The 22,741-nt window shown below is 42.6% G+C and overlaps 1 protein-coding gene across 4 annotated transcripts in view; it reads right to left on the bottom strand.

The window, feature by feature from the left end:
• ADAMTS19 (ADAM metallopeptidase with thrombospondin type 1 motif 19) overlaps positions 1 to 22,741 on the bottom strand; it is a 223,286-nt gene that overhangs the window by 197,758 nt on the left and 2,787 nt on the right. The gene's annotated exons all lie outside the window — the stretch shown is intronic.

The following is a 22,741-nucleotide window of genomic DNA, read 5'->3' as shown; positions in this document are numbered from 1 at the left end:
TTCTTAGTCAACCGAATCTATCCGAAATACCCTCGTTACAGTGTTACTACACAAAACAGCCATGCACCTGGGAAAACACAAGCCACAATACCTAAACATTAATAATTGATTCATATATGGCCAAAGTTTTTTGTAGTTATCACTAATGCTACCACTGCAGGTCGTCAGAGAGATATACCATTCTTTAGATTCCAAAGACAAGACCAAAATGAGCTACAACATGCCAGAGTTGTCAAGCACCTGAATTTTCCAAGGGAACCAGGAGGTGAAATCAGTAAGTTCACTATTTCAACAAGTGTTAATGATATTGGAATCTACCAGGTATATTTTATAAGATTTCCCTCTAGTGTGCATTAATTTATTGCTTAAAACTTTTAATCTCAGGGCTGATGCTGTGGCATAGCAGGTAAAGCCACTGTTTGCAGCACAACCATCCCATATGAGCACTGGTTCAAGTTTCAGCTGCTCCACTTCCCATTCAGATCCCTGCTAAGGCACCTGGGAAAGCAGTAAAAATGGGCCAAGTGCTTGGATCCCTGAACTCATTTGGGAGACCAGAAGAATCTCCTTGCTTCATATCATCCCAGCTCTAGCATCATTTGGGGAGTGAACCAGTGAATAGAATATATTTCTCTGTAACTGCCTTTCAAATAAATCAATCTTTAAAAAAATTTAAGCATACTAATACTAGGCAGGAAATGCAAAGAGAAAGGGAAAAAAGATTACACAAAAAATCAGCAAATTCTCCTGTACCTGTACCCTGTCAACTTCTTTTTCTTTTTTTCTTAAAAGATTTATTTATTTGTTTGAAAGAAGAGTTACAGAGGGGGAGAGGGAGAGGGAGTGGGAGAGGGAGAGAGAGAGTGACATCTTCCATCTGCTAGTTCACTCCCCAGATGACCTCAAGAGCTGGAGCTGATGCAGGCTGAAGCCACGGAGCCCAGAGCTTCTTCTGGGTCTCCCATGTGGGTGTAGGAGCCCAAGCACTTAGCCATCTTTGGTTGCTTTCCCAGGCCATTAGCAGAGAGCTAGGTCATAAGTGGAGTAGCTGGGACTCGAAATGGTGCCCACATGGAGTGCCAGAATCACACGTGGGAGCTTTACCTGCTGCGCCACAGCACCAGCCCCACCATGTCAATTTCTATCCACCAATATGGATCAGAGAATTAAAATAACATGATACATTATAAATAAATAAAACTGGAGCAACAAAATCTCTCTCTCTCTCTCTCTCTCTCTCTCTCACACACACACACACACACACACACACACAACATTGAATTTCACCTCCTGCTCTTACCAAATGTCTAACTTTGGTGATTCACTGAATATTTCTTACTTTTAGTATCCTGGTGTAGTATCTATTTCAGCATATGTCTATGAAAATTTTCCATACTTATAAGGCAGTATGAACCATAAAATGATGGGCCTCAAATTGTTTTTAAAATCAGTACACATACTAATGTGAGTGTTCCAACACAGCTGACCAAGCCAACACTGCAATCCTGGCATCCCATATGAGAGTCCTAGGACAGAGTCCCGCTTCTGCTTCTGAACCAGCTTCCTACTAGCGCACACTCTGTAGGCCGATGATGAAGGCTCAAATACTTGGGTACCTGTTACCCATATGGAGACCTGGATGGGGTTCCTGGCCGATGGCTTCAGCCTGGCCCTGTCCCAGCTCCTGTGGGCATTTGGGGAGTGACCCAGTGGATGGAAGCTTGCTCACTCTCTTTCTCATTGTTTTCAAATATATAAATAATTAAACATCACTGATATAGAAACAGCAGGAACTCCATTTGCTAGTTTTCCTTTAGAGATTTGATAAAAAGAGGTGTCCCTTCCCACTGGTCCTTGGAGGTGTGATCAGTGGAAAAATCTGATCCTTTTTCTGTCCCTTGCAGACATTTCTTCTCATTTAGTACCCACCACTACAAAGGCACAGAAAACTATTCTTATTTTTTCAAATATGTACATTTTACTAGCAGTCTCCAAATAGATAGTTAACCAAGTATTCCAAATTATAAAAAGTAAAATACACATGCTGAAACCTGATTTGTACTAAGAAAGTAGTACTAAATTACAGCTTCTTATTTTATTTACCTCCTCCCCTCAAAACAAAACAAAACAAAACAAAACAAAAACAAAATTGATCTCCTTTACATCCCAATAGTTAGGACCTTGAAAACATAATTTAGTTTCTAAAAACTAGAATACTCTTAAGCATCTGAATGGATCATTTGTTTTCTAAAAAAGTGTGCAGTTATTCTACAGCCAAAAGAACTTGTAAATAAAGCTTAAAAACTGTAAAGCACTTTTAAAAACAGCCTGCGTACTATGGAATCATCACAACTACAGCCATTTAGATTATTGTGATAGTTCTCCCCTGTTTTCACTTTCACTTGTATTATATTTTCTCAACTCTCTAAGACTTATTTATAACCTGCTTCAAAAGAACAAGAGGGAATAAAAGCACTGAACACAGGATGGAATGTGTATCTTCAAAAAGTAATGGAGAAAAAGAGAGGATTAAGTAGACAGCGCATCATGTAGTTCCAAGATAGAGTCTGATGTATTCTCACACAAGCCTATGGTGAGTTATTAATAGGTGCAGAACATGAACACATGAGACCATGTGAATAGGGACCCAAAATTTGGACACTGAGCGCTTGCGGAGCCTCCACCACCAAAGGCAAGAGCAGCCAAGTTATTAGAACACTTACTAAAATACTACCACTGAGCTAACTATAGGCAAATGCTTGGGGACCTTTTAAACCATAGTTATGTGCAGGGTTAGGCTGTCCCCAGGGGAGCTTAGTAAGTTATTCCGATGTATGAAAATGGAAATAAGGGGTTTCCATAGTCTGAAGCTTAAACCACACTCTACATATTAGTAGATGGCTTTTTCCTCTTTTACCTCTCCACCCACTCACCCCTTTATGACTCCACCTCCTTCTTATGAAAGTTGTGTCAATTCGCACAAAATATATAAGGTCTTGGGAGCCAAAAAAAAAAAAAAAAAGAACTACAGAAAATGAAAATGCAAATTAAATAATGGGAATTCAATTTACAATGAAATGTATTTCTTCATTTGCCATTTTACCAGCTATGATTGGGACCTTACTTTCAAGTGATGGTTGCCTGTATGTCTTATCCATTTTCCTATCCAAAACATTTCTCCTGACAACATTCTTCGGCACCATTTTGCCCCTTAAATCACAGATTTAATGTATGAAATTATTAAAAAATTGATATAATCCTGACTCACAGTAAACTTAAGTAGAAGAAAATCAAGCATTTTTAAAAAGACTATAAAACTTCCCTGTGTATATCTACATATATTACTAGTTAATACTGAAGTCTTAGATACATCCATTCAGATGGCATCCCCTGTTACATCCCATTCTAAGACAATCATTCCAACAATACCTTCATAAATGACACTGAATTCACCTTGTTTTCATATCAAATTTCATCAGTTCTAAGATGACAATATTATGTCACTAGGTAAGAGATGCTACAATGAGAGAAATCAGTTATTGAAATTAAGTACAGCAATCTTCTCCTATCCCATGGAGGGACACCTTCCAAGATCCACAGGAATATGAAACCACAGATAGCACTGAACCCTACACACACTGTCTTCCCCCCTACACATGTAACTGTGACAATGCTTAACTTACACATATACATAGTAAGGGATCAACAATAGTAACTATTGTAAAATAAAACACTTATAACAATGTATTGCAATTAAACTGCCAGCATCACTACTGTTGTACTTTGGAGCCATTACTAAGTAAACACAGGTTACTGTGTGTTCATGACAGGCAGTCTAAAAACCGAGAAGGCTACCAGGTGACCAATTGGTAGGTAGGGTATGCAGTGTGGATATGGTATACACACGAACAACTCATGTTCCTGGTAAAATGGAATAGGATTGCACAAGAGGACATCATACCCATCCAAATGATGCACAATTTAATTTTAAAACTGTTTCTGGAATTTCCCAATATTTTCAGATCAGAACTGACCATGGGTAACTTAAACCTTGGCAAGTGAAACCATGAATAAGGGAGGCTACTGTATAAATGGTATTTCTGCCTTTTACTAGTTTCTTTACATCATTCTTAAATCAATGACTACTATGTTAACTTTCTAATGGCCTTAATTTCTTTTTTTAAGAAAAGATTTATTTATTTATTTGAAAGGCAGAGTTACAGAGAGGCTGGGGTGAGAGAGAGAGAGAGAAAGAGAGGGAGAGAGGGAGAGAGGGAGAGAGGGAGAGAGGCAGTGTCTCCCATCCACTGATTCACTCCCCAAATGGCCACAAAGGCCAGAGCTGAGCTGATCTGAAGCCAGGAGCCAGGAACTTCTTGCAGTTCTCCCACGCAAGTGCAGGGGCCCAAGGACTTGTGCCATCTTCCACTACTTTCCCAGGCCATAGCGGGGAGCTGCTTTGAAAATGGAGCAGCTGGGACTAGAACCGGTGCCCATATGGGATGCCGGCACTGCAGGTAGCAGATTTTCCCGCTTTGGCACAGCGCTGGCCCCAGGTTCATTTCTTTATCATTTTCTCAATTATAATTCCTATATACTGGAATCATCTCTCAAGTCCCACATTACCTGAAAGAGTATACCACTTTGGTTTTTAATAAAAGGTACTATACTGGAATCCTTAGTTCTGTGTAACTACACATATAAAATAATATTTATACAAATTTAACATTTGGAGAATAACTGAACTGTTGTGACTGAAATTCACTCTGAATAGGCTGATTTGGATTTTATCAGCTTGCATGTACTGTTTGCTTTGGACCCTGTCTGTAAAAACTTTGATCTTTCTAACCACCATTTGGGGCAGGTCCGATTGAGCATGTCCCAAATTGTACATCTCCTCCCTCTCTTATTCCCACTCTTATATTTAACAGGGATCACTTTTCAGTTAAATTTAAACGTGTCCCGGGATTCCAATTCAATGCCATCAAGGTGGCATGTACCAATGCCATCTCACAAGTCAAAGTGATCAGTTTCAGTTCACAATTGATCATAATGATAGGATTAAGAGACAAAGGGGCAGCCGGCGCTGCAGCTAACTAGGCTAATCCTCCGCCTGCAGTGCCAGCACCCCGGGTTCTAGTCCCAGTTGGGGCGCCAGATTCAGTCCCAGTTGCTCCTCTTCCAGTCCAGCTCTCCGCTGTGGCCCAGGAAGGCAGTGGAAAATGGCCCAGGTCCTCCCGCCCTGCACCCGCATGGGAGACCAGGAGGAAGCAGCTGGCTCCTGGCTTTGGATTGGCGCAGCGCGTTGGCCTCAATGTGCCGGCCATAGCAGCCACTTGACGGGTGAACCAACGGAAACAGGAAGACCTTTCTCTCTGTCTCTCTCTCACTGTCTAAAAAAAGGTTCACATAAAGAAGACTAGTGTCTGCTAATACTAACTGATAAAATTAAAAAGGAGCGAAGCATGCAACATGGGAAGCAGGATACATAGCAGACTCATAGAATGGCAGAGGTCCTAAACAGCACTGTGGCCTCAGAATCAGCACTTAAGGCATTCGGATATGGCTGAAGAGCCCATGAGAGTATTTTAGACAAGGAAAGCCAAGACACTCTGGCAAAAAAAAAAAAAAAAAAAAAAAAAAAAAAACCACCAAACCCTAAATGAAAGATCTCTGCGAGTGAGATCCCAGTGGAAAGAACAGGCCATCAAAGAAGGAGGTACCTTTCTCTGAAGGGAGGTGAGAACTTCAACTTTGACTATGACCTTGTCTAAATAAGATCGCAGTTGGCGAACTCAAAAGGCTTCCATAGCCTTGACAACTCATGACAAGAGCTTAGGGAGATTTCTGACGCCATAAACAAGAGTGTCAATTGTTAAATCAACAACAGGAGTCACTGTGCACTTACTCCCCATGTAGGATCTCTGTCCTTAATCTGTTGTGCAATGTGAATTAATGCTATAACTAGTACTCAAATAGTATTTTACACTTGGTGTTTCTGTGTGGGTGCAAACTGTTGAAATCTTAATTTATAGTAAATTGATCTTCTGCATATAAAGATAATTGAAAATGAATCTTGAGATGATTGGAATGGGAGAGGGAGCGGGAGATGGGAGGAATGTGGGTGGGAGGGAAGTTATGGGGGGGAAAAGCCACTGTAATCCAAAAGCTGTACTTTGGAAATTTATACTTATTAAATAAAAACTAAAAAACAACAACAACAACAACAACAACTTTGATCTTTCTCACAGCAGCAGACAAATGAAACTGCAGTACAGGATGATACCTGGGTTTCTGTCCTACTCCTGTGAAGACAGACTGCTCCTATTTTGCCTACCTTATTTGTTTATCTCCAAAAGGGGTCTCAGGTTACGCGCTCTCATAAATCCTTTGTGAACTTTAAATCAAGTGAGTGGCTTGAAGGCAACCGTATTAAACATTGTAACATGGGCTATCAGCTAACTTTAGTCCTTGTTGGTCAAGTGGCATATTCAGACTGTCCCTGAATGATTGACTGAAAGGGAAAAAACAAAAGTTTTTGTGTGGTTTAAGGTGGAAGCTCACTGAAAACTGAATTTTAGATTCAGTATAACCCTGTCAAAGCCACATTAGATTCTCTGCAGATACTGATGGTCTGATTCTATAATCTGTACAGAAATACATTCAAAGTCACCAAAACAAGTTTTTAAACAAATATTTAAAAATAAAAGTTGAAATACCTACATTTCCCAGACTCAAAGCACTATAAAGCTACAGAAGTCAATACAGTATGGAGCTGACATAAGGATAAACCTGGGGCCGGTGCCGCAGCTCACTAGGCTAATCCTCCACCCAGCAGCGCCGGCACACCAAGTTCTAGTCCTGGTCGGGGCGCCGGATTCTGTCCCGGTTGCCCCTCTTCCAGGCCAGCTCTCTGCTGTGGCCCAGGAAGGCAGGGGAGGATGGCCCAAGTGCTTGGGTCCTGCACCCCATGGGAGACCAGAAGCACCTGGCTCCTGCCTTCGGATCAGCGCAGTGCGCCGGCCGCAGCACACCAGCCGTGGCGGCCATTGGAGGGTGAACCAACGGCAAAAGGAAGACATTTCTCTGTGTCTCTCTCTCTCACTGTCCACTCTGCCTGTCAAAAAAAAAGGGGGGGGGGGGATAAACCTGGAACTTAAAAGAACTATATTAAAAGTTCAAAAATAAAGTCTTAAATTACATTTATTGGCAATTCATTTTTGGCCAACATGCTATTTATTGCATTTTATAAGGAAAGCATGATGTTTTCAACAAAGGATGTTGACAGATATGTACTGCCAGACAAATTTAGATCCTTTCCTCACACCACATACAAAAACAGCTGAATCTTGGACTGACGTATAAATGTAAATCATGGGACAGAACATAGGAGAAAGTCCTTGTGACTTCCTTAGTTGCAAAATCAAGTCACTCAGTAAAAGAAAGAAAACAATAAAGTAAATATTACCCAGTTTTATAAACTGGCTTTGAGACCCACTTAAGAAAGCAAGTAGATACTCACAGACTGAAAGAAAATATTAGCAAATCACATATCTAATAAGCAGTTTATATTTGTAGTATATTTAAAAAACTCTAAAAGCTAAACAGTAAAATAACCTAAGTGAAATGTGGGCAAAGTTCTGAATAGGCATTTCATATTATACTTGAAAAAATAAAGCCAAAAAGAAAAAAATTACACCCGAGTAATTGAAATGAAATTTCAAATGAAAGCACAAAGTTAAAAAAATGTCTCTAAGGATATATATCCTATGAAGCTAATGATCTCTGAGCCTATATTTTAAAGTACAGATTTTTTGGTAATGAACTTTAAAAACTTCAGTGCATTCTAATATTAAAGGAAAAATTTGTTCAGCAAAAAAGAAATCAGTGACTATGATGTGGAAACTGAAAAGATTATTATTTTTTTTTTTTGACAGGCAGAGTGGACAGTGAGAGAGAGAGACAGAGAGAGAAAGGTCTTCCTTTGCCGTTGGTTCACCCTCCAATGGCCGCCGCGGCTGGCGCACCGCGCTGATCCGAAGGCAGGAGCCAGGTGCTTGTCCTGGTCTCCCAAGCGGTGCAGGGCCCAAGCACTTGGGCCATCCTTCACTGCACTCCCTGGCCACAGCAGAGAGCTGGCCTGGAAGAGGGGCAACCGGGACAGAATCTGGCGCCCCGACCAGGACTAGAACCCGGTGTGCTGGCGCCGCTAGGTAGAGGATTAGCCTAGTGAGCCGCGGCGCCAGCCTCAACTTAATTCTAATTATTTAGTAAGGAAGCACAGATGAGTGTAAACCTCATACATGATTGATAGGAATGTAACACACTACAGTACTCTGAAAAAGAATTTGTCCATCCTTAAATATTAAACATACAATCACTCTAAGATTTCACTACTGATCATCTGCTCCTGCGTATCTACACACACACACAGACTTGTACACAAATGTTGATAGTATTATTCATAATAACCAAAAAATGTGAGCAATCCAAATACCCATCAATGGATCCATAGATAAATTGCGGTATTTCCAAACAAGAGAATTTCATTCATCAAAAAAAAATTAGGGGCTGCCATTCTGGCAAAGTGAGTTCAGCTACCACCTACAATGCTGCCATCCCATATGGGTGCTCCGCTTCCAACCCAGATCCCTGGGAAAGCACCAGAGGATGGTCCAAGTGCCTGGGCCCCTGTATCCACATGGGAGACCCCTTGGAGGCTCTGGTTTCTGGCTTCACCTTACCCAGCTCTTGTCATTGTGGCCAATTTGGGGATGAACCATTGCGTGGAATACCTCTCTTGGTCTACCTCTTCTCCTCCCCTTTTTCTATAATTTCACCTTTCAAATAAATAAATGTTGTTTTTAAAAGAAAAAAAAAATAATGATCTACTGGTAAATGCTAGCATGTAGAGAACCAAAAACAGGGCGATGAACTTCAAAAATATTGGTTAAGTGAAAATCCAACACAAAAACCTATTCCATTTACTTGCAATGTTAAGTGGTTACAGAAGACCCTCTGAGTTGACGGAAATGTTATAAAACTAAATTAAAGTGATGGCATAATTCTATAAATGTACTAAAAATCATTAAATTGTACCCTGCAAATACATGATTTTATGGGATGTGAATCACACTTCAAAAAAGATGTTAGCAGAGAACTATTCACAGTACTGTTTTCAAATTTTCATTTCAAATAATGATTTATCCTAGAAAAATCTGCTTGACATACCCATGAATATGTGCTACTATAAAATAATTAGACTACACTTTGAAAAATTCTATGGGGGGACTTTTATTCTAAAACATCAATTCAGAGGCCAGTGCTGTAGTGCAGCAGATTAGACCACCGACTACAGCCCCAGCATCCCATATGTGCACCAGTTCAAGTCCCAGCTGCTCCACTTCCAATCCAGCTCCCTGCTAATGCACCTGAGAAACCAGCAGAAGATGGCCCAGTACTTGGGGCCCTGCCACTCACGTGGAAGTCCCAGATGAGTTCCTGGCTTCAGCCTGGCCCAGCGCTGACCATTGCAGCCAGTTGAGGAGTGAAGAAAGAAAATCTCTCTGCACTTCTCGCTCTCTCTCTGTAACCCTGCTTTTCAAATAAATAAATGAATCTTTAAAAAATATATCAATCCAATACTTTTAAAAATTACTAAATAGAATTATGGACTTTGAACTTAGAAAATTCCAATTAGAGAGCTTAGAGACAGAGGAATTAGCCATGTGAGTACCCAAACTGAGACACTAAGAATAGTCCTAAGAGGGCAGCTGTTTTCACAATGAATTGCTCAAATTTTGTATGATTGCTATTTATATATATACATGACTGTTATCCATGTATTTATGCATGATTGTTATTTCCATAGTGAATTACCCTGGTTTTCTGTTTCAACGCAATAAAATTTAAAGTTCTATTTATTTTCTCTGCCTGAGTATAAGCAGTCAGAAAATACACAGGTCCTAGACATGTAAGTTCCAGCGTCCATAATTTAATCCCCATCTATGAATTTGGCAAATGAAAATATTTATTGATAATACTTTAAAAAAGGCCGGCGCCGCGGCTAAATTGGCTAATCCTCCGCCTTGCGGTGCCGGCACACTGGGTTCTAGTCCCAGTTGGGGCGCCGGATTCTGTCCCGGTTGCCCCTCTTCCAGGCCAGCTCTCTGCTGTGGCCCAGAGGTGCAGTGGAGGATGGCCCAAGTGCTTGGGCCCTGCACCCCATGGGAGACCAGGAGAAACACCTGGCTCCTGCCATCGATCAGCGCAGTGTGCCGGCCGCAGCACACCGGCCACGGCGGCCATTGGAGGGTGAACCAACAGCAAAAAGGAAGACCTTTCTCTCTGTCTCTCTCTCTCGCTGTCCACTCTGCCTGTCAAAAAGAATAAAAATTAAAAAAAAATACTTTAAAAAATATTTATTGATTTATTTGCAGGCAGAATCACAGAGAGAGACAGAGAGAGATCTTCCCTCTGTTGGCCTACCCCACAAATGGCTGCAACAGGCAGGGATGGGCTAGGCCAAAGCCAGGAGCCAAGAGCTTCTTCTGCGTCTCCCACCTGGATGGCAGGGGCCCAGGGACTTAAGCCATCCTCTGCTGACCTCCCAGGCGCATCAGCAGTGAGTTGGGCTGGAAGTGGAGCAGCTGGGACTCAAATTCGTGCCCACATGGAACAATGGCCTCACAGCTTAACGCGCTGGGCCACAATGCTGGCCCCGATAATAATTTTATAATGGAAATGCACCTATCATATATCACTTGCTAGTATACATATTCAAAATCCAAATTATTAGGGAGATAACCGAATGCACCACTCTGATTAGCTGATATAATTACTTGCCTGTTTACTCCTTCTACCCACTTATTCTGCCTGTAAATTCTAAAGTTTCATGGGAATTGTGACATCTAAGTTCTCAGAATGTGAATGATTAGGTAGATATGCTATTTTATACCTGTCATTTAAAATATTCTATTAATTTTATGCATTTCAAAGGTGTCTTTAACCTGACCATGCTGCCCTGCCATTTTAGTTTAGATGACCTGTCACAACACTTTACAATTTTTTTTTTTTTTTTTTACAGGCAGAGTGGACAGTGAGAGAGAGAGACAGAGAGAAAGGTCTTCCTTCCATTGGTTCACCCCCAAAATGGCCACCACGGACAGCGCGCTGCACCGATCCGAAGCCAGGAGCCAGGTGCTTCCTCCTGGTCTCCCATGGGGTGCAGGGCCCAAGCACTTGGGCCATCCTCCACTGCACTCCCGGGCCACAGCAGAGAGCTGGCCTGGAAGAAGAGCAACCGGGACAGAATCCGGCTTCCTGACTGGGATTAGAACCCGGGGTGCCAGCACTGCAGGTGGAGGATTAGCCTAGTGAGCCGCGGCACCGGCCACAATTTTCTCTTAATCACCGGTTTTCAAATATTCCTTTACAATGTGTCTTAATCTTTACTTATTCATATCTGAACTTGGTGGTCCCTGTCAGTCCAAGGATGTTTCTTCCTTTATTTCTGATAAATTTTATTGTGTTTCAGTAAGTATTGTGAAACAGCTGGAGTAAGTCTCCTGCTAAATTACCCATTAAACTGTTGATGATGGCTTAAAATAATTTAGCTCTGTTTATCTCCAGATTCTAGAATGGGAAGCAGATTTCAACGTTTATATAATTTTTCATAAGTTGTACAGGAAAACATTTACCCTGGCATCAACGTTCCTTCACGTTATCTCCCCGTCAGTTCATAGCTAATTAATTTGAAATCCATAAACCTATTAGCTCAATGACACCTGAGTGGCTCTCGGGAGGATGCTGGAAGGTAAGCATGGCAGAAGTCCACGTTTACTATAATTCGAGCTGAGAAAAGGAGAATGCAAGGATTAAAATTCATACAAGAGCTGTAGGGTAGGGTTTGAAGCTTGGTGGACAGAAATCCAGTCACCGAGGAGCCTAACCTGTCATTTCGGAGCCACTAGAAGAGTGGCTGCCTTCACATTTTAGTTTCATAAGAATCACATTCTTGGCCGGCGCCGCGGCTCACTAGGCTAATCCTCCGCCTGTGGCACCGGCACACCGGGTTCTAGTCCCGCTTGCCCCTCTTCCAGTCCAGCTCTCTGCTGTGGCCCGGGAGGGCAGTGGAGGATGGCCCAAGTGCTTGGGCCCTGCACCCGCATGGGAGACCAAGAGGAAGCACCTGGCTCCTGGCTTCAGATCAGCGCAGCATGCCGGCCATAGCAGCCATTTGGGGGGTGAACTAACGGACAAAAGGAAGACCTTTCTCTCTGTCTCTCTCTCTTTCTAATTCTGCCTGTCAAAAAAAAATTTTTTAAAAAAAGAATCACATTATTGGAGCCAGCACTGTGGTACAGTAGGTTAATCATCTGCCTGTGGCACCAGCATCCCATTGGGATGCAGGTTCTAGTCTGGGCTGCTCCTCTTCCAATCCAGCTCTCTGCTATGGCCTGATGGCCTGGGATAGCAGAAGATGGCCCAACTGCTTGTGCCCCAGCACCCATGTGGGAGACGCGGAAGAAGCTCCTGGCTCCTGCCTTCAGATTGGCTCAGCTCCTGGCATTTGCAGCTGTTTAGGGAGTGAACCAGTGGATGGAAGACCTTTCTCTCTACCTCTCAAATAAATAAAATCTTAAAAAAAAAAAAAATAAAGAATCACATTCTTGGGATTCTTTTAAAACACATTAGGTTTGATGTTCAAGCTAGGATTCTGATTTTTAGTGGAGAACACTCAACTATCCCTCATTGACAAACCCACCCCGCTCACTGCCTGGACACTGATGCAGGTATCTACACAACACACTTTCAGAAACAAGACAACAGGAAGCCTGCTAAGGCTGATACGCTGGCTCGCTGTCAAAGAGGCCATTTACTTTAGAAGAAACCAGGCTGCAGCAAGGAGACTACCTGGGACAAACCATCCTTATGTTTGTCATTTGACTACTTGTGAAGAAAAAAAAAAAATATGTTTAGATCATTTTTTAATGGAAAACAACAGGAAAGCAAACACATTTAATAAAATTGGCCTGAGCTGTTCAGCTCCCTCCCGTTCATCTAAGTTCCAGATAGTTAATAATTTATCACAGATCCGTGTCTATTAGTTATGAAATGAAATCTCTTACTGGGAAAGGCAAGTATTACACTGTCTCGTCCCCAAGGTCCTCCCTACGGCCGCACGTAATCATCTGTAAAGATAACTGGGAAGCCTTGGAAGGGCTGCGCTCCCATTTTCTCACTTCTCCCTGCAGAGGGCTTGGCACTAGAATAGAGATGAGATGGGGACAAGATGATATGCTGACTGAAGCTGCACCCTAACTGCACTCTGCGTCACTTTATGATCCTCACTTGGCTACAGCAACCTGAAAGCTGCTTCTCAGGAAAAACCCCAGATCATAATCCAAGAGGGCCTACTGGCTTCCCTGCCCCCAAAGACATCAGGATCACTTCTCTAGTTTAACGTGCTTCTCATCTGCTGGGTAACAGGAACTTCTTTGATTAGTAATTTTTAAAAGTGTAATTGCAATCAAGCAGAAATATTCAATTATGTGTGAGCTCATTATAATCGTGCTCTATTTTAGTGTTGCATAAAAATATTTTTACTCCTATAAAATTTTTCTTTATTATAAAAGATTACTATGCTTATAATTCATTTAGCAAACCTCTGATAAATGAGCACATCTATTATTAAATTAAAATTTCTTCTGACAAAATTGGCTCATGAATGAATTCTTCCAAGGAACTAAGACATAGATTAACAAATGATTAAACTGATTTTTGATCTTTATCATGCAAAGTAGTTCACTCTATAGCTGCATGACTCTGTTAGACTCTATCACTTCCTTAAATAAGACAGAAGTATCTGCATATTGTTCCACTCTAAATACAGAAACTTTTCCCACATCTCACTGTATTATCCAGGCCATTCTAAATGTTAAAGTGGGACCCGAGTCAATGCCTTAAAGATATATGCACTAAAAGACCAGTTATTACATCAATAAGAAGACACTGAGCATTTGCTAAATCATAGAACTGTGATGAGCAAAAGCAAGACAAGAAATTGGGGCAAAGAAACAGTCCTTCAAAACAGCAAATGCCTTCAAGCCACGAACTGCCTCTTCTACCTGCTGATTCAGGGGCTTCAGCACAGCACACGGATGAATATTCACGGTGCTGATGTTCCAGTGAACAGGCTTCCAAGCATCTTTCGCATACATAAAAGTGATGCCTGCAAGCAGAATTGCTGCAAAGGGTAAGCACGTTTAAAACGTTAATAGATACGATACAAGAAACTGCCAGTTTCCTTTCCTACCATGTGTATGATGTAAGATTAAATGCTCCTCAACCATTTCCAGGGGAAATTTTCAATCTGCCTAGTTTGTGCCAATCTTATGAACCAAAGTGGTGTTTGAGAAGTCACCTTTCCTACCTTACCACTAATCTTTTAAAAATGTGAAAACTTAGTTGATATTTTTCTTTCCTTTACAGCATAAACCCTAGAGAGTTAACCAAGTTAACCAAGGTCATCTCTGGATGGTAAGATTACAGATGACTGACCTATTTTCTAAACTTTCTATACTTAGCATGTATTATTTTGTGATTCACCGTGTTTTAAAAATACTGATACATTAGGAGCTCTGGAATAAGAAATAATAGAAAATGAATAGAATGTATGATCAGAAAATGTACAGGAAAGAAATGAGAATAAACATAAAAAATATGTTGAAAAGCAAAACAAAATCTATGTTAAGGTTTTTTTTTTATCTATTAGGCAAAATAAAGATAAAAAAAAAACTACCACCACCGACAGTTGCGACAGCACAGGGAGAAAATGCACTCCCACGTCTGCTGGCCTGGGAGTGTACAGGGGCACCATTTCTGCAGGGTGCTATCAGGTAGTATCTCCAAAAGCCCCAAGACAGATCTGTATCACATAGGCAACATGGCATATCCAGACTTCTATATACTTAGCACTGTTCATAGGAAGAAAATATTGGAACCAATCAAATGCCTATTGACACTAAAATACCTGGATCATGACAAATGTTTGCAATCAGATTTTAAAAAATAGGACAATGTTACTATGCACTCAGTCTACAATAATCTCACGAGTGTACGTAGTGGATAAGTTTAAATAGCTATAAATTGGGTTGGGCACGTGGTTAATTTGCTATTTGGGACACGTGGTTAATTTGCTATTTGGGACACCTTCATCCCATACTGGTATGCTGTTGTGTTGTTTTTTGCGTTTTTTATTTATATTTTTTTTTTTGACAGGCAGAGTGGACAGTGAGAGAGAGAGACAGAGAGAAAGGTCTTCCTTTTGCCGTTGGTTCACCCCCCAAAGGGCCGCTGCAGCCAGCGCGCACTGTGGCCAGCGCATCACGCTGATCCGAAGCCGGGAGCCAGGTGCTTCTCCTGGTCTCCCATGCAGGTGCAGGGCCCAAGCACTTGGGCCATCCTCCACTGCACTCCTGGGCCACAGCAGAGAGCTGGGCTGGAAGAGGGGCAACCGGGACAGAACCCGGTGTGTCGGCGCCACAAGGCGGATGATTAGCATAGTGAGCCGCGGCGCCGGCCAAGTATGCTGTTCTGAGTATCCGCTACTCTGTTTCTAATCCAGCTTGCTGCTACTCTAACCCTGGGAAGTAGCTCAAGTACTTGGTTCCCTGGCACCTACAAGGGAGACCCAGAATGTGTACAAGCTCTTAGATTCAGCCTAGTCCAGCCCTGGTGGTTGTGGGCATTCAGGTCGTGAGTCAGCACGTGGGAAATATGTGGCACATGCTTTCTCTCTTTCAACATTTCAAATAAAATTTTTTAAAAAAATGAAAAAAATCCGGCTGGCGCCGTGGCTCACTAGGCTAATCCTCCGCCTTGCGGCGCCGGCACACCAGGTTCTAGTCCCGGTTGGGGCGCCAGATTCTGTCCCGGTTGCCCCTCTTCCAAGCCAGCTCTCTGCTGTGGCCAGGGAGTGCAGTGGAGGATGGCCCAAGTGCTTGGGCCCTGCACCCCATGGGAGACCAGGATAAGTACCTGGCTCCGGCCATCGGCTCAGCACGGTGCGCCAGCCGCAGCGCACCAGCCGCGGCGGCCATTGGAGGGTGAACCAACAGCAAAGGAAGACCTTTCTCTCTGTCTCTCTCTCTCACTGTCCACTCTGTCTGTCAAAAAAAAAAAAAAAATGAAAAAAATCATAAATTTCTGTAGGCAAATTGCTTTATTCATCTAGTTCTTCCAGCTCAGACTCTAGAAACAGCACTGGTTATCTCTTGGAAACAGGGAACAGGTGTTAGAGGAAGACAAATAATTGTACACGGTTCTGGAAATCCTGTGTGGAAAAGTTTGACTCCTCCTAATTTTGTAAATGATTGTATTTTAGACTCGTATTTCACGCTAGCTTGGCTAAATGTATAATACGGGGTTCGAAAATCATTTGTACTCGGGATTCTAAATCTGCCAGATCCTCCAGCATCCAGCATCAGTGGTTCGATCCTCGAACGTCAGCCTGACACTTAGCCTACTGAAGAGAATCTGTCCTTATCAGACTTGCAGGGATTCCTCTTTTGCTGCAGTCCTCTGCATCCTACCACGGACACTGAGTTTGGTGGTGGCACTCCCACCTGAAGCTCTGTGTCTCACAGAAACTGTTCATACCACCAGAGATTTCTAACCCTTCACCTAACCAACTGCTTACACCAAGCGACCCGCATCACCGCACTGACACTTCGCACACCGTCTGAGAAATCTGTTCCAGACGCAAGCGACAAACTGAATTCTTGAGAATGGACTCTTCCCTTGTCTGCTTGCTTAGCTCCGTCTCCATGAGGGGCCTGTCTCCCAAATCAGCCATACTTGCTTGGACACACGGTGGCACAACATTTTGTAGCCACATAATTTAATCAAATGCCAAATATTATCACCAGTGAGATGCCTGTCAAAGCATCTTTGTTTTTAATGAAAGCTTTGAAAAAAGCAGAAAGTTGCTAAAAATTATTCTCTATTTGAGATAATGGTAAAAGACCCAACAATCTTAAAAATCCAGGATGCTAGACATAAATGGCTCCACATTTGCCATTAACTATCATTCCAAATATAAAAACCAGTGTGGGAATTGTATTTGGTGCATGCTGGGTTAAAGCAGAACTGAAGCCCCACCCATCTGACCTACACTCAAGGCAGTACAGACATGCACTTCCTGATGACGTTTCAGTGACGGCCCACACACAAATACAGCAGCAGTCCCACAGACAGCAATGGAGCTGAAAAATTCCTACGGCCCAGGGACAAGACAGAAGTTGTACTATCACTCTGCAATGTATTCCTGAAGTGTTTTAGTGATTCTAGTATAAATGGCCTTATTGTGCTTTCAGTTATATAATGCATAGAACATACAAGTATATACAGTATATATTTGATAAACACCTGTTTATGCACTTAATATACAGTACTTTAAAAAAAAAAAAAAAAAACAGGCAGAGTTAGACAGAGACAGACAGAAAAGTCTTCCTTCCATTGGTTCACCCCCCAAATAGCCACTACTGAGCCAGGTGCTTCCTCCTGGTCTCTCACGTGGGTTCAGGGCCCAAGCACTTGGGCCGTCCTCCACTGCACTCCCAGGCCACAGCAGAGAGCTGGACTGGAAGAGGAGCAACTGGGACAGAATCCGGCACCCCAACCAGGACTAGAGCCCGGAGTACCCGTGCTGCAGGAGGAGGATTAGCCAAGTGAGCCACGGCACCGGCCAATATACAGTACTTTTAATCATTATCTTTACTGTGTTCTTCTTATAATTTATTTAAAAAATTAACTGTCCAATAGCACCAGGTGGGCCCTTCCGGAGGTAGAGAAAGGAAGGCATTGTTACCACAGCAGATGACAGCTCCACACACATTACTGCCAGTGAAGACCTTCCGACGGCATGAACTGCAGAGACAGAAGATACTGACATAGATATTGATGATCGTGACCCCTTGAAGGTCTACCAGGGTGAGGAATGTGCGCTCCGTGGGCCACCAAGACTACCACAGGTGGGACTCGAACTTCACTAATTGTATAGCAGCCTATTTTTTAGTTGATAATTTTGTATGGTCCATGCATGATGTCATAAATATCCAAATGGCCATTAGCAGGAAAAAGGCTCTCTACCACTCTAGTCTAATGTGTCTGTGTCTTTTTTTTTTTTTTTGATGTGTTAAAAACAAAGAGGTTAAAAAGCAAAAGAATATAAAGGAAGAAAATATTATACAAACACGTACAATGTGTTCGTGTTTTAAGTATAATTATACCAGAGTCAAAAATTTGAAAACAATTCATATTCACAAAGCAATGAAGTTACGGTAAGCTAAGGCTTATAATTAGAAAAAAAAAACTTAAATTAAAATCGTCTTAGTGTGTAACTTCAGTGTCAAGCAGTAGAATGCTATGGTGGTCCACATTCACTCACTCCAGACCAATGTCCTGTCCTAGAAGTGCACTGCTCTTGCAAATCATTTCTCTTTTTGCTGCACCTGTTCCAGGTTTAGAAACACCTAGACGTACAACTACTTACCACAGTGTTACAGTCGTCTGCAGAACTCAGTCCCACAATGACAAACGTCAGAGTGCGTCCCCATCACTGAGTGATGCAGGACTGCCGAGTTCTAGCCTCACACTGAAACCTTGGCTGATGGCCAATCTTCAGGATTTTAAAATTTTAATTTTAAATTTTAAAAAATTTAAACAAACACCTATTAGAGAAAATTTCCATCTTTACCTGTTCTTCCAGGCTCACAACTGTTCTTTCACATTCAGTATACATTTGTTTTCTGTATAATCTGGGATAATCTCTGGGTTTGAACTTCCAAGTCACAAATTTACTAACAGCTCATCTGCTGAGTTTCTTACTCTAAGTTCAGATATTTCCACTCCGTTTTAGATAATCATTTTGGCAAATAGTAGTTGGCTCTCGTTTTATAAAATGTATTTTTCCCTGAATATCTATTCATTTTTGCTTCTTGTTGCAGTTCTGATATTCTATTATTAATTGTGTAGTTTCATGTCTTAATTAATCAGGTTTGAGGACTCCTTTTATATGGTGCATTTTTCTAAGGTGTGATATTCTTGGAAGTCAGCACATCTTTTTTGGTTTCCTAAACTGCCCAGCCACCGGGGCTGGTTGAGTTTACTCAGCTCTCTGACAGCTACTCGGAGACAGGTGAGACCTACCAGATGCAAGGCGCCAACAGCTCACCTTTCAGGAGTGAAGACTCTCTATGCACTGGCTGTCCCCAAGAAGTCCAGAGACTCCCTGCCTCTATTCTCTTTGCTCTGGCCCAGAGACGCACACATGGCTTCCACTGCTCGACCTAACTGGATGTCAGAAAACGCAAACCCCAGGGCTGTTCTAGGGTCCCCTCTGCGCATGCATCCCCGTTCTTACATGCACGGTAGCACGTCTGGCACAGCTCCTGCCACTCACACATGGTTCTAATGTCTACGTTTTCCAGTAATCCAAGTCAAATCGTTTTCAGTCTTTCAGGAGATCTTCAAACTGTCTGATGTACTTATGCCATTCTCCCAGACTACTGCTTTAGATGTATTTACAGTATCTTTTGAATCATTCCTAAGATCCGGCTTGAAAGAAGAAAACAGAAACACGAGCTGAGGTCAGTCTGCAGTCTTTTCATTTGGATGCCAGATCCACTCGTGCCCCCATTCTCCTTGCAAGCTGCTACCCTTCCCCCACCCACGCTGACACCCACTCTCAATGTCGACAGCTCGTCCGCAGTGCAGTCCCCAGATAGTAAACCGTTGAAAATGTACATCATCATAGAAATACTTCAGTTCAAGCAAGGTAACAAATGAAAAAGAAAAATTAAAGTACAGAGGGCTCCAAACTCTGAAAAATGTAATCAAGATGACTACTGCTTAAAATTCTTACCTAAGTGGGTAATAAGATAAATAACAATTTTAGTAGCCACTAATTATCACCATGAAAAAATAATTTATGTCTTCAAGCATTTCAATATTACATCAAAAAAGAACCACAGTCACAATATGTAGCGATCTGGTTTACTTTTGCCCTGCAGTTAGGTTTGCTGTCTTCTTTTAAAAGTTCCTGTGTCAATTCTGAGCACAAACACATTTGTACTGCTTCAGGGAATTTAATTTGTTGCTTCTATGTGCTTTTTTGTTAAAAAAATTAGTATTTAAAATATAGTAATATACTGGATGTGTTCCATTTCATTACTCAGTGATTTTCATTGAGTGCCTACTAAAAACCAGACATCCCACAATGTGTTACAAATGAAAAGAGATGAAGAAGACAGGATCATCAAATATGGTTCAACTGATATTACTCAATATCAGGCTAATTAGGCAAAAGCAGCAAGAACACTTCATAAATTGATTGCTATATATACAAATATAGTCTGTGCTCTATATAAAGAGGAAATGATACCCAGGAAGAGTAAGCACTTGAAGAGGCAGCACTTGACACTGTAACCAAATCTTCTGACACTCTCTTTCCATTACACAACTGGGATTAAAATGCGGAGGATAAATTGACCGATATAATTTTTTTTTTTTTTGACAGAGTGGACAGTGAGAGAGAGACAGAGACAGAGAGAAAGGTCTTCCTTTTCCATTGGTTCACCCTCCAATGGCCACCGCGGCCGGCGCACCGCGCTGATCCGAAGCCAGGAGCCAGGTGCTTATCCTGATCTCCCATGGGGTGCAGGGCCCAAGGACTTGGGCCATCCTCCACTGCACTCCCGGGCCACAGCAGAGAGCTGGCCTGGAAGAGGGGCAACCGGGACAAAATCCGGCGCCCCGACCGGGACTAGAACCCCAGGTGCCAGCGCCGCAGGCAGAGGATTAGCCTAGTGAGCCGCGGCACCAGCCCAATCTTATAAATGTTTACAACTTTCAAATACAATATGCAAAAATCCAGAAGATGTTGAGGAGTTCAGATGTGAAGGGATAGTTAGTAGGCAAAACTAGCTACTGAGGGGTCGGTGCTGTGGCTCACTTGGTTAATCCTCCGCCTGGGGCACTGGCATCCCACATGGACGCTGGGTTCTAGTCCCAGTTGCTCCTCTTCCAGTCCTGCTCTCTGCTGTGGCCAGGGAGGGCAGTGGAGGATGGCCCAAGTGCTTGGGCCCTGCACCCGCATGGGAGACCAGGAGGAAGCACCTGGCTCCTGGCTTCAGATCGGCACAGCGCCGGCCATAGTGGCCATTTGGGGGGTGAACCAATGGAAGGAAGACCTTTCTCTCTGTCTCTCCTTCTCACTGTCTATAACTCTACCTGTCAAATAAATAAATAAAAAATAAATTAAAAAAAAAAAAAACTAGCTACTAAGAGAGGGAAGGTACATTTGGTGATTACTCTTTCCTGGGCAACTACCAGTGAGAGAGCTTTTACTAACTGAAAAGAGTAAGTTGCTGAGATCTAAAGGCAGCTGCATTCACAAATAGGTCACCCTATCTACGTGACACTATCATGATCCCTCACATGGAACTGCAGCATCACAGGATTCTGGAGCCAAAGATGCACAAGAATGTCGATCAGCATCCACAGTGAGACCCAAACACCAACGCAATGACTCGACTCTAGCAGGTGAGACTTGTAGTGCTGTCTCAGCAGACGACATTCTAGGGCTGCTTCTCCACGCGGCATCTTCTGGCCTGGTCAGGGAAGATCTGTCCTCTCGTTCCCTTGACAAGGTCTGCGTTTCCGCACCCCCATCAGTATCCTTCCTTCACCTACATCGTTCATCGCCATCCCTGCTGGAGAAAAGCCTCGCCAAGCCTCAGAATCCATTACACCCACTCTGCTCTGGGAAGCCTTCCTCAATTGCCCTGAGGACATTTCATTTCTCTTGCTGGCACCTCACCAGTTGGATTCTATTTGTGTGTATGGGTCTTTTCTACATCTGTGAGCCACCAAATGGTAGAATATTTCAACCCCTGAATTAGCATCCCAAAGGATTAAATCCTACTACCCCAGTTTTATTTACATCATGTAAATTTACTTAGGAAATTTGATGTCCAGAGAAATCAGGGAGCTGTCAATCCCAGAGCAGGCCAATGAGCGAGTTGAGATAAGAGAGGACGCTCCTAGTCTACTAGCTTACAAGGGGGCAGAGGCTGGCGTGGTGGAGTCGGGAGTACCAAACCCACCCTTCTTGGCTCTCCGCCTGACATTTTACTCCACGTCTGACTGCTGCCTGGTATTGCTGGCAACGTCAGTTTTCCTCAATAACAAAGACTTCCCAGTTCAGAACACATCCATATGTGGCTAATAGGAAAAGCGAGTAGAAGTCCAACATGATAAACAGGGGGGCATGTCAAACTCCTATTCCACCCATGAAAAACCTACTCATAATTCTGTAGGGAGCAGAGGCAGAGCTCATTTGGAAAATGTGACCCATAGCCCACATTTCAACACAGTGCAATGCTTTATCCCCTATTGCTCCTGCCACACCAGGAACTTTCTAGATGTAATTATTTAATCCCCAGCCAAAAGCCTGTGTACAATGAAACTCCCAGAAAATGTTTTCCCTGCTGAAGTGTTCAAATGCCAGCTCCACAGAAAACATTTTTAAAAGCTTTCCGTGACATTTTTCTACACCATGTTCTCACACTTGAAATGCCATAGTTAAATCTTCATCATTAAGAGCATCTCGTAAAATACAGTCCTGCCCAGCAATTTACATCATTTGACTGTGCAAACTTGTGGGAGAGGGGAGGGT

Source organism: Oryctolagus cuniculus, chromosome 6, assembly GCF_964237555.1.
Source record: "Oryctolagus cuniculus chromosome 6, mOryCun1.1, whole genome shotgun sequence".
NCBI classification, from domain to species: domain Eukaryota; kingdom Metazoa; phylum Chordata; class Mammalia; order Lagomorpha; family Leporidae; genus Oryctolagus; species Oryctolagus cuniculus.
Note: the sequence above shows the minus strand (reverse complement) of the source record. Positions and strands in the feature narration are given on the sequence as shown.